This window comes from Chiroxiphia lanceolata, chromosome 6 (genome assembly GCF_009829145.1).
Source record: "Chiroxiphia lanceolata isolate bChiLan1 chromosome 6, bChiLan1.pri, whole genome shotgun sequence".
NCBI lineage: Eukaryota > Metazoa > Chordata > Aves > Passeriformes > Pipridae > Chiroxiphia > Chiroxiphia lanceolata.
The window spans coordinates 65,526,367-65,538,745 of NC_045642.1; the positions used below are offsets into that span (position 1 = coordinate 65,526,367).

The following is a 12,379-nucleotide window of genomic DNA, read 5'->3' on the forward strand; positions in this document are numbered from 1 at the left end:
CTGTGGTGAGCACTGTGCTTTGGGCAGCCCTGCTGCCTGTGCCACCACCTGGTAGGGGGACAGCCCCACATCCCCCTGCTCCCCAGAACCCCCATCCTCTTGGGAAAGGTGTTTAAAGGACATCTCTGTGCATACCAAAGCTGGGAACAAATGCCAGCCCATGTGCCAGCCCAGTGGCTGGGAATTGCATTAATTCCCCCCAGCACCAAAAAAAAGTACCTGCTCCCTCCAAGATGGGTGTTCTATGGGAGATCAAGGGTGTAACCATCCAGCATCTCAGCACCCGGCAGGGTGGAAATAAAGGCCCTGGAGAGGCCTGGAGAGCAGGAACAGTCTGCTCAGGGCTGGGGTTTCCTTCGCCCCGCAGTGGGCGAGGGCGGCGCGGCCAGGGGGGCTGGGCAGTGGGGGCCAGGACAGCTCCCCCTTGCAGTGTCCTCAGCCTCCCTGCCCCACTGCCCCCAAGACCACCATCCTGCCCCCTCTACCTATTCCTTTTTTGGAAGGGGAAGAATTCACTGCTGGGGCTGTACCTGCCCCCTCTGCCCAGCACAGAGCTCACCAGCTGCCAGCCCCTGGCAGTCTGGGATTTCCTCCTGATGGACAGGAATTGCCAGACAAGCAAACTCCTGCAAAGCGCAGCCGAGCAAGTAAGTGCTACAAAATAAGAGCAATTTATTCCAGGGTTTACGAGTCAGTCTGTGGTCCTCAGAGATAATTCTGCTGTCAGGTGCTTATGTTCCTCCAACACTGCCAGGCTACACGAGCTGCTTTCGTGTCTCTATTAGCCACACGTATGCAGATCCCCCTTTTCCACATTATATTTGCATTCAACACGTAAAGCTTTGGTTGATCTGCAAACTGGCTATTTTGGCTGCAAACTAAGCACAATTCTCTCATGGGATTGCATGGAAAACCACAGAGGGCTTCTGACCAGCATTTGCTATTTGGGACACTGGAGTCTACTGGTCTTTCTGGAAAGTTCTGGCAGTCTGGAAACACCTTTTGAACCCACCCTGTCCCAGCTACACACTGGAGTTTTGCTGGCCAAGTTGCATTGTGTCTCTCACCTGGGAGCAAACCACCCGTCACTAAGATTTGAACTTTAATCTTTACTGTGAGGGTGGGGTGGCCCTGGCACAGGTTGCCCAGAGAAGCTGTGGCTGCCCCTGGATCCCTGGAAGTGTCCAAGGCCAGGCTGGACTGGGCTTGGAGCAACCTGGGCTAGTGGAAGGGTTCCCTGCCCATGGCAGGGGGTGGCACTGGATTAGCTTTAAGGTCCTTCCAACCCAAACCATTCTGGGATTCTATGACTCTATAGGGAAATGTGGCAGAAAAAGCCACAACAGACCCTCATGGTTCTGTGCCAGGCAGGGGGAGCTACGGGAGGGGCAACTGCTCCCCTCAGGTCCTGCTGCTCTGGTTTGGGGGTGACTCCCCATGACCCCCCATGCTGGAGAGCACAGCTCGAGACCAACCTGGCTGGTGTCCACACGAGACATCAGCAGGTCAGCCTGTCACTAATTGAATTATACCTGCATTACTTAATAAACAAAGAAAACTCTCCACATTACAACGATGTAATCCTTTAATTGGTTTATGAGCACAGAGTCCCACAGGAAGTGTCACAAATCCATCAGGATGCCCTGAGCACTGTGTTTCTGAGCTGGAGAGATAAGGAGTGTCATATGCCAGCAGTCGGCTCTGGGATCAGCTGGCAATGGAGTTGAGCCAGCACTGTGCTCTGCTCCACACCATCGAGCACACCCAGCACCAGCACCCCAGCACCAGTACCCCCAGCACCACTCCTGAGGGCTGTGGAGCCACCTGCACCGGCAGGACCCGGCAGCCAGACCCTGTCCCCCAGCACCGCTGCCCCTCCATCACGGGCTGCTGCCCATCCAGCAGGCAGAGTGACCCCTCTGCTCTGGTGTGCACCACAGAGTTGCCCCAGAGGGCACCCAGGGCCTCTTCCAGGCACAACATCGGGGGCAGGTGAGCACTGCAGACCCCCAGTGCCTCCAGCCTCTTGTCCGCACTGGGTCCATCAGGCCTTGACAACACAGCCCCATCTGACTCCCCAAACACACATGGAGGGGACGCTGGGTCCTCCTCACCCATCACCTCAGCCTAGAAATCCCCTCCTAGTGCCCCACACAACATGCTAACACAGGTGTAGACCAGAACCATGTCCATGAAACTCACTCCACTTTGGAAGGGCAGAGGAGCCTTAGCAGAGGGAAACCACACTGCAGGAAGCAGATATCCTGCTCCACGCTGCCTGGCAGGAGGCAGGGATCCTATTCCATGCATGCACATGTCAGCTCAGGATCGAGCCTCTGCTGTAAAAAGACCACATTGGCATGTGAAGCATCAGCAGTGTTGCTCCAGCTTGCACTGGTAGCCAGGCCAAGGGCAAGGAGGGCACGGGACACAGGCACTCACTGGCCACACCAGAGGGGATGGGGTGTGGGGCATGGGATTGCAGCTGGGACCCCACAGACTCTGTGCTCTCCCCACCATCTGCGCTGCACGAGGACATCTGGATTGCCAGGAACATGTGTGCTGCTCCCCAGATGTTTGGGGGTTTTCTGTGCCTGGGATCACAGGAACAACACACTGCACCCTTGGACTACAAGTGATTCCTCTGATCCATATATGGTAATCATAGTGCTCTTGCCCTTCACTTTTCTCCTTTATCCTTCACCTCTCTTCCCATCCCCAATGCGGACCAGGGAAGCATTACTGACCACTGGGGAACCATTTGGTTATCTGATTTCACCCACTTGCTCCAGCTGGCAAGGAGCAAGTCCAGCCTCTCCCCAGCATTACGAGTCTCACATCCTACTGGCCACAATTTCACTCCTCATTACTGTTCTTTATTTATTGTTATTATTTCAGCTTTCCAGATGGAATTTAAATGCAGTCACACACTCTGTACATTGGCTTCTTTAATGCTTCTTAGAAGGAATGAAGCTTATTCAGCTGAGCCCTTTGTGCCTGTCGCTGCCGCCGCAGGAGGCCCTGGCAGAGCCGGCGCGGGAGCACCGAGGGGCCGCGGAGCCGAGCGGAGCCGAGCCCGCAGCCGAGCGGCGCCGCAATCACGGGCATTCACCAGAGCAGGTCTGCCGGTACCCTCTGGATACACAGCACAATGCTACCCAGGAATGCTCATTTAAAAACTATTGTCCTGATCTGCTCCCTCAGGAATTAGCACAATCCTCAGCCAGCAGTAGCAGCAGCTGTAACCATCCATCCCGACCTACTGTGTCTTTTTCCACAGTGTTTATCATGTTTTCCTTCTAGAACAGGGAAGGACGTGGAGGTTGCTTCAACCCACAGAAGGTGTGTGTTTGCTGAATGCTTCTTTAATAACACAGGTTAGAAACAGCGTGTCTGACCCAGGGCAGGAACAGGCCATAATGAACATAACAGGAATACCAGCCCAGGGGGAGGCAACCCCCCATTTCAACTGTATCAGAACACTGTAGTGACGTCAGGCTGTGTGTGCTTGGCCTGTTACCAGCAAACAGAGCAAACAGCCCCTGAGAGGGGTGGCAGGGAGAGCCCAGCACCACCATGGCACACAGCAGGGCAGGCAGGGATAGCCCAGCACCACTATGGCACACAGCAGGGCAGGCAGGGAGAGTCCAGCACCACTATGGCACACAGCAGGGTGGGCAGGGATAGCCCAGCACCACCATGGCACACAGCAGGGTAGGCAGGGATAGCCCAGCACCACCATGGCACACAGCAGGGCAGGCAGGGATAGCCCAGCACCACCATGGCACACATCAGGGTGGGCAGGGATAGCCCAGCACCACCATGGCACACAGCAGGGTGGGCAGGGATAGCCCAGCACCACTATGGCACACAGCAGGGTGGGCAGGGATAGCCCAGCACCACTATGGCACACAGCAGGGCAGGCAGGGAGAGCCCAGCACCACTATGGCACACAGCAGGGCAGCAGCCCCAGAATCCCTGTCTCTGGGAGGTTCCCTGGTGCCCAGCACTTAGGTGTAGGTCAAAGGGGACACCCCAAGACCCCACATCCACAGCAAGGTGGGGTAGAACCCTGGACTGACCTCAGCCCGAGGCAGCTGAATATCCCACAGTGGAGCTGGAGGTGCCTGGGGATGGGGGAAGACGGCGTTGGGCCAAGGCCAACTCTGCTCTCCAGACTCCTGGCTGTGTCTCCTCTGACACCCGCCTGGGCAGCAGCTCCCCCAGGCCCCTCTCTGCACCCCCAGGACCGTGGTGGTGGACCAGCACAGCCCCACCACTGGGCAGAGCTCACCAGGTGCCCACCACTGGCAGCCCCCATGGACAGCTGCCATCAGGGCAAGGCCACCGCTTCTCACGCACGGCCAGGGCATTCACCACCTGCTCAGGTGAAAATGCCCCTCAGGCCAGGCACCATGTCACAGATCCTCTAGGCTCAACATTCAAGGCCAATGCTCCCTGAAGACCATGTGTCATGGAAAGAAACCCAAACTTCTCCTGGGTTGGCAGCCTCTGTCGAGATGGGTGTTGCTATGAACCTCCCAGCCCATGCAGAGAACCCCTGGGCACTGCCATTTGCTGTGGCTTTCTATGAAATGCTTAAAAGCCAGTGCTTTTAAAGCTTTTGCAGCACACACAACTTCATGCACAACTCCTCTGCTACTTCCAGGAGCTTCTCCATGCCAAGGGGTTCCAGAGAATGCCCTGTGCCCCCACCCCAGGCACCACGACACAGCAGAGACGTGGCAGGCACACGCAGGTCCTACATGGGTGGTGCTGCCCAGAGACAGGAGTCACCTGTGGTAATGAGGGCAACGGCACAGCCAGAGCCTGGAGCATCCCGGGCCATGTGAACGGCCCAAGGACTGCAGAGGGATTAATGACGCGCTGCCTAAGCCGACACAAGTACGTTAAGTGCCGATCTGGAAGCAGGACCGCAATGCCCAGACACCTCACCGTGGACAGACCAGGACAAAAGCATTGCTCTGCAACTCTGAATTGCACAAACAGCTGTGAGGGTCATGGGGGACTGAACAGCCCTTACACCGAGCTGCTTGCAGGACTCACCCACTGCTACACATGTACCTGGCTACACTCGTCCTGCTGCTGACCAGACCACGGGCTGAAATCTCTCCCTTCTGTCTCCAACACAGGAGCAAACCTCCCTGCCTTGGACAACCAAAGAGCTGCCATGGGGCACTAACCACATCCCCATGGTTACTTCCAAAACGCACCAGACCCTGAAGGAGGGCTCCTCACTGATCACCAGTGGGGGGATGCAGAGAAGGGAGGTGTGTGTGGGACATCTACAGGGTCCAGTTGCAACAAGAGGGGGGTTCCCTGCAAGGGACATGGAGTACTGGAAAGGAGGCTGCACCCACAAAACCGTTCAAAAAGCACAGTCCTTGCCACATGCCTGGGGACAAGGACACATCTGTTTGGAGAGGCCCAGGGCAGCGAGTGATGAGCAGCCCACAGAGGAGTCCCTTTGTGGGTGGTCTGCTGGCAGAGCCTCTGCAGTTACACATCACCCAGCAGAGGCTGATTCTCTCCACAGGCACCCCCAGCCCCAGTCCCCAGAACAGCCCATGGGGCCTGAGTGCTGCCAGACCCACAAGTGACACAATGAGCACAGGTCATCACCTGGGTCCACCCGCAGCATGTCCCCAGCCCACTACAGGTCATACCAAGGATCTGCACAGTCCCTGCTGGGACAACCTGCCACTGGGCACTGGCAAACACCACGGGAGGCAGGACTGGGGCTTGTACTGTTCTCATCCTGTTTCTTTACACTGTAGAGGTGGAAGATGTTCGACTGTCTGGGCTCAGTCGTGGCACTCAGGGCCCCGCCGCTCTCCTGGCCAGGGTGCCATCGCTGTGCAGAGCCCTTCCCACATGCCTGCGACACAGTCGGCTGTCTCCAAGGCAGCCTCGGCCAAAGGCAGGAGAAGAGCAGCAGTCACTGCTCGGGAGCTGCAATTTGGAGCCTGGTCCCCAAGAGCAGCATCACTGCAGCCAGGCACCAGCGGAGATGAGACATGAGGCTGACGTGTCAGGAGGAGCCGTGAGCACAGTGAACCTGCCCACGGCACAGCGACACCAAACCTGCCCACAGCGACACCAAACCTGCCCACAGCACACACAGCACAGCAACACCGGCTCTGCACGGAATCACAGCCGGCAGCAGAAGGCTCCCTGTGAAACACCACGTACCCGGCGGCACCACTGACTCACAGCTGACAAGGCGACAAATCCCGCTCGCCTTACTCAGACCCGCTCCCACGAGCCCTATCAGGGAGCTTTACATCAAGGGTTTCAAAAGTGCGTTGGAGAAAACAACAACAAGGCAGCTCCCAGAGCTCCAGCAGCGCTGCCACCAGCACCTGCCCTCCTGTGCCACAGCACCTGTCCTCCTGTGCCACCAGCACCTGCCTTTCCTCTGCCCACAGCACCTGCCTTTCCTGTGCCCATGGCACCTGCCCTCCTGTCCTGGGCAGAGACTTCACATCCCAGGCAAACTCTTAACTCTGGCTTAAACCCAGAGAAGTTTAACTCACACCTCACCCACGTGCAGCAGAACATGTTTGCATGACTCGGTTTAAAGCAATCTCATCCCAACCCTGGGACTAGCAGCGCTGTCACCAGGGGACTGAGAACACATCCTGAGGATTCCCATTGGTGTGACTTTCTCCACCGCCCTTTTTCCTTGTTGTATGTGTTTTCCTCACACACCCTCTGTCCCACAGCTGCAGGAGGCACAGAGCTGCCACAGCTCACTACGGTGGGCTCCTGCTTCTCTGTCTCCCGTGGCCAAATACAGAGACCAGGGAGTACAAAGAATTAGAAATAAATATACAGGGAATTTCAGCTATCTGGCAATGAAACAATGCTGAGCGAACAAAAACTGAAGAGTTTAATCTGTCTCCAATCCAAAAGAATTCCAATATGATCTTGACAGAGAAGCCTAAACAAAAACTTAGAGGGAAAAAAAGATATTCCATTTTAAAGCAAAGTTACCTAATCATGTGTTTTCATGGAAATGTTTTTGGCAAAAGACAGTTCCCAGGGAGAAGCTTTTTCTAGAAGAGCAACCTCAAAAGTACAGCATTGGACACAGGCTCTGCAGCATCAGGAACTGGCTCAAATGATCCGAGGTCCCGCTGGGCACGTGCTACGCAACTAGAGGCACCCACCAAGGTTCCCATTACTGCCTCAATTAGCCATTTGACAAATCACCTTCTGCATTATCCTGCCTGTTGGGGCAAATATGACTTGCAGAGCGATTTATTCCATGAGGACACAAGAGCTGCTGCCTGGCTCAGGCAGCAGGCACAGGGTGCCCAGCCTGTGCCTCAGCAGCCAGCGAGCCAGCCAGGACGGGGCAGGGAGCCCCTCGGACACCAGAGAGATCCTCACACAGCTAAATAATGGGATAACTGGGCAGTTAAAGCAGCTGCCAGGGATACCTGCCCCCACGGTCCTTGTCAGGGCACAGCTCCTAGCACCACACAGTTTCACACTCTACAGACCCACAGAGTCCCGGCTGAGGGACCAGGGGTGGCCCTGGGGCTCAGCACCTGTCCTTGGCTTGAGGGGCTTCAGGCAAAGGTGTCCTCCGAGAGCCCTGCGTTCACCTCTCCTCACCCCACCTGCTCTCCCCGAATGTCAACCCCTCTCCCTTCCTCTGCAGCCTCTTAGTTCTCCAAGAGCCGACAGTGAGAGCTCCACAGAAGACAAACGGGTGCCATCACTATCCCACGTCAGGCTGCAGGCACTCAGCCAGACACCGCTGGAACCACAGCCCCGTGAGCAGGCCTGCGGCTCACTCGGAGGTGTAGGAGAGGTCTCCATCCCTCCTTGAGAGCCCCACCAGACCATGCCAGCTCCAGAGAAAGGTACATAGGGACACAGACCCACCTCTGCAGCAGGACTGTGTGGGAACACCTTCAACAGCCTGGATCTGGGCACCGCACGGAGGAATTCCATAACCTAAGTTACTTCTTCAAGATTTGTCATTTTGTTTTCAAAATGACACCTCAAACTCCAGGGTACCAGAAGGTGTATCTGACTAATTCAAAGCAAATGTTTCTATTTCACTGCAAAGTACATGATTATTTGACATATATTTCTAGAAAGAATGGTTCACTCTTCAGCAACAAAACCTTATACTTTGGATAAGGTTTGGATTTGGCTTTCCAGGCTTGAATATGTCTCCAGTGGTACCTCTGTTCAACTACATTTCTGTCTGCTACCCAGCTACATGGACAACAACAAGCTTTTGTTTCCAAAGCATTTTAGGTAACTACCTCAAGAATAGTTTTTTTTTAAACACACACACACACACAAAGCCCACTCTTAGCACAAACTTCATCATATAGTCTCAGCAAGCACATTTTAATAGTGTGATATTGAAAAGTAATTTTACTACTAGCTAGAAAAGTCTGAAGACTGCAGAGGATATATTTAGATGTGTATAAATAGACAACACTCAGTGATGTCTGGCCCAAGGAGTACAAATCTTCCCTAATGCATAGAATGTGCCTGGCCCAAAACGCTTGAGCAGCACTTAGACAGCCTTTTCAGTTTGGCTCAGGCTCTGAGCCCGCTAATAGCGAGGCCATTAGAGCGGCGCTCCGGCCTCGCTGCTCGCGCAGGGAATATGCAAACATCGCTCTATAAAACCCAGCCTGTTACCACATCTGAAAGCACAGGCAGTATTGATCAGCAATGGAAAGTCATTAGCTCTCCAGCCTCTGAACCACCTCCACGTGCCCCAGAGGAGGGACGAGCCCTCCAGGCACCTCGGGGTGCTCCATCTTCCCAAGACAGACACCCCATGTGCCAGGCCCATCCTTCATGGTGCACCCACCTTCATGTCTCTAATCTTTCTCAAAAAATTGGGGAATATCTGTTTTTTTCTTGACACACTGCTGTGCCACATCTCTTCTGGGTTCCCACCATCCTGTCCCACACCGCCAGCCAGCCTTCCTCCCCCCATCAGCGCTCACACCTTCAGCCGCCAATGGGAGCCTCTCCAGACAAGAGCCATATGAAAAATTCAAACCAATCCCCTGGCATGGCATCCTGAGCACTGCTGCAGCCGAGCCTGGTGCTTCTGGTCACAAGGACGACAGGAGCGCTCAACCTGCCAGCTCTCACTGAGACAGGACAATCTGGAGCCCACTCCCACAGCTGAAGGTGTTTGGTGGAATGGGACAACCTGGAGCCCTCTCCTGCACCTGGAAGTGTTTGTTGAACTGGTGAACTAGTTCAGTTTTGAACTTGCACTGGGCACTTGAGATATCCAGGATTTGCTTCCACTGACTGCCCTGCCATGATAAAATCAGAAACTGCTCTTTCTGAAAGCAGAAAGATGAGCTAATATGCCAGGAGACGTTTCTTAGCAAGGCTTGTGACTGCAGGCCGAACTGGCGAGCTCTGGTGTTCATTCTGATCCAGCCTTACACATTTAAACACATTTATTATGCATTTAAACAAATGCATAATCCCTTGAGTACAGTATATATATAGAACCATGGATCGGGAAGGTGTTGGGCACCGAGAACACTCAGGCTCTGGTACAGCTCCTTGTGCAGAGTTGAACCTGGCTCCCAGATCAGCAGCAGAATCACCAGGCCTGGCTCCAGAGCCCACTGGCACACATCCCCCTGCCAGGACCGAGTATGGCAGCAGCACAGAGCCTGCTCCGATGTGGGGCCCATACACAGGAGCGGGGTGCCCAGCCAGAGTCCCTGGGGCAGCACGTGCAGCCCGGAGCACACGGGTCCAGCAGCGGGCTGACCCGGACACAGCCCTGCCGCACGGGGACAGACCGCTCCCGGCACAGGCGGCTCCACCCCGCGCTCCTGGACACAATCAGGGCCAGGATTGGTGCTGCCAGAGCCATCCCAGGGCCCTCCACCTGCACATGTGCACCTGGAACCAAACGGGCTAAATCCCGGGACGGATCCATTTCGCCTCGCCGGCGTGCTGCCTGGCTGCGCTGGCCTGAGCAGCCCTGGACACGCAGCGCTCGCCCGAGGATGCTCAGAATGCACGAGCTGACACCACGTGTCACGCAGAACATGTGAAATGGAAGCGTGGGTGGGGAGGATCACCAGCACGACAGCACGATGGCCAAGGGCAGGACTCCCGGCTCCACGGCAGTCATCTGGAGGCTGCACAGGGCTGGGCTTGGCTGGGGGTACCTGCTGTCCCACCCCTGGTCTCCAGGACTGGTGAAGCCGTGTTCATGACCACAGCTGGGACCAACACCTTCCTCTGCTCCAGACATGCAGCGTAATAAGAAACGGTCCCTGCCCCGGAGACGCGACAGAGAGGGGGGGAAGGGAGGGAGGAGGTGAAGCGCTGCTGTCCCGGGATGCTGAGGAAGTGCAGAGCCGGTGTCCCCCAGCCCATGTTGGCAAAGACCAGCCTGGGAAGGGGCTTCTCCAGTCCTCCTGGTCCAGATATGCCCGTGCCCGCCTCACACCGGCCCGTGCCCGCACCCGCTGCTCGCCGCCAGCTGCTCCTGGGCTCCAGGAGTCTGTGTGCTCCGGCATCCGCTCCTGGAGCCGGGAGGGCTGATGCTCCGACACCAACATGGCTGCGAGGCTCCGCCGGCTCCTCCACCGCTGCTCTGCCATCTCCCCAACGGGAACCTTCCGGCGGGGAAGGTCCATCCTGTCCTACATTCTCTCTCCCGCTGACAGCGGTGCTCGCCACGGAAAGGGCGAAGGAGATGGAGGAGAGCGCACCCGCATCCCGGGACGCGGGGGACCGCGGCGGCCCCCAGGAGAGAGGAGCAGGGAGAGCGGTGTGTGTGTGGCAGGCAGGGGCGCCGGGACGGGGCAGGGGGAACCGGGGGGTTCCTGCTCCCTCCAACATAGCCCTTCACCCCCTGAGCCGCGGCCCCGGCCCCGCGGGAGCGCTCCGGGATGGTTCCGCGCACAGAGGCGCCTCCGCCCGCTCGGGCAGCGCCGCAGCGCCAGCGGTGCCGCGTAACCGGGCGGCGGCGGCGGCAGCGCGGCGCGGAGGGGGCGGCGGCCGCGGCACGAGCGGCCCCGCAGCATCCCCGGCCCGCAGCATCCCCGGCCCGCAGCATCCCCAGCCCAGCCCAGCCCAGCCCAGCCCAATGCGGGCGGCCGCCGGCGCCGTCCCGCGGGCAGCGGCGGCAGCGCGGCCCGGCCCGTCCGCGGGGTGCCCGCCCCGCCGCTCCGCTCCGCGCCCCGCGCTCCCCGCCGCCGCCGCCGCCCTCCCGGGAGTGGCGTACCCCCGCCGCCGCCGCCCCCGTACCGGCGCCCTCGCCGCGCCGCGGGCTCGCCCTGCCCGGGCCGTTCGGGACCCGCCGGCCCGTCCCCCGCCGCCCCGTCCCCCGGGCCGGTACCGCGGTGCAATGCAGATGTGCCGGGCGCGACGCCCCCCGCGTTACCTGGAGCCTCCGGGGACGGGCGGCGGCCGGAGCGCGTCCCCTGCGGGTGCGGCCGCGGCCGGGCCCCGGCGGGCTGCGGGCGCTGGCGGCAGGCGGGCTGCCCGCCGCTCCGCCCCGAGCCGGCGCTCACCACCCGCATCCTACCGCGGCTCCGCGGCGGGGCTGCCCGCGGCCGGGGCGGGCAGGGCGGCCCGGGGACGGCCCCACGCGGCGGCTCGGGCGGGCGGCGGCACACGCACACACGCGCGGGCGGGGGCGGGGGGCGCGGGGCAGCCCGTCCGCATCAGCCCGCCGAACCCGCCCGCATCGCCCCGCATGGCCCCGTACCGGGCGGCCCGCCCCGCTCCGCGCCCGCCGGCGCTGACCTTGCCGTGTACCTGCGCCAGGTTAATCCTCGCCGAGCGCTGCCGGTCCGCGCCCCGCTGCGGGATCCTGCGCGCCGGGCGCTGCGCCGGACGGACGGACGGACGGAGAGATGGACGGACGTGGCCGGGGAGCGGGCAGCCCCGCCGCCGGGCCGGCGCCTCCCGGGTGCGGGTGCCGCTAGCGCGGGGCGGCCGGCGGCAGGGCCATGCGGCTCCGCGCCGCTCCGCGCCGGGCGCGCTCAGGCGGAGCAGCCGCGGCGGCGGGGCAGGGCGGGGAGCGCGGCGCCCGCGGCTCGGCCCTCCGCGGCGGCGGCTGCTGCGCCCATCCTCCGCGCCGCCGGCCTCCGCCCGGCCCCGGCCCCGGCCGCGGGCAGCCGCGCCGCTCGCTGCCGCATGGAGCAGCCGCCGCCTCCCCCGCGCCGCGCCGCGCCGGGGCGGGCTGGAGCAGCCGGGCCCTCCCCGCCCCGCCGCACGCACGGCTGAGCCACAGCCGCCCGGCCGCAGCCGCGCAGACGTGCGGCCGGGCCGCCCCCCGCCGCGCCGGGCTCCGGGCTGCGCGCCGCCGGGCGGGACCGGCACCGGG

General features: G+C 59.8%; 1 protein-coding gene across 4 annotated transcripts in view; it reads right to left on the reverse strand.

Moving 5' to 3' along the window:
• Nucleotides 1–11,917, reverse strand: part of LRFN5 (leucine rich repeat and fibronectin type III domain containing 5) — a 37,394-nt gene extending 25,477 nt beyond the window's left edge. For 2 of the 4 annotated variants that reach the window (XM_032691735.1, XM_032691732.1), the window contains exon 1: nt 11,797–11,911. The gene's annotated coding sequence lies outside the window, so the exon portion shown is untranslated. Of the gene's footprint in view, nt 1–11,431; nt 11,454–11,796 lie in introns of those variants that run through there. The other 2 variants (XM_032691733.1, XM_032691734.1) reach the window with 2 other exon arrangements.
• Between the last annotated feature and the right edge of the window lie 462 nt (nt 11,918–12,379).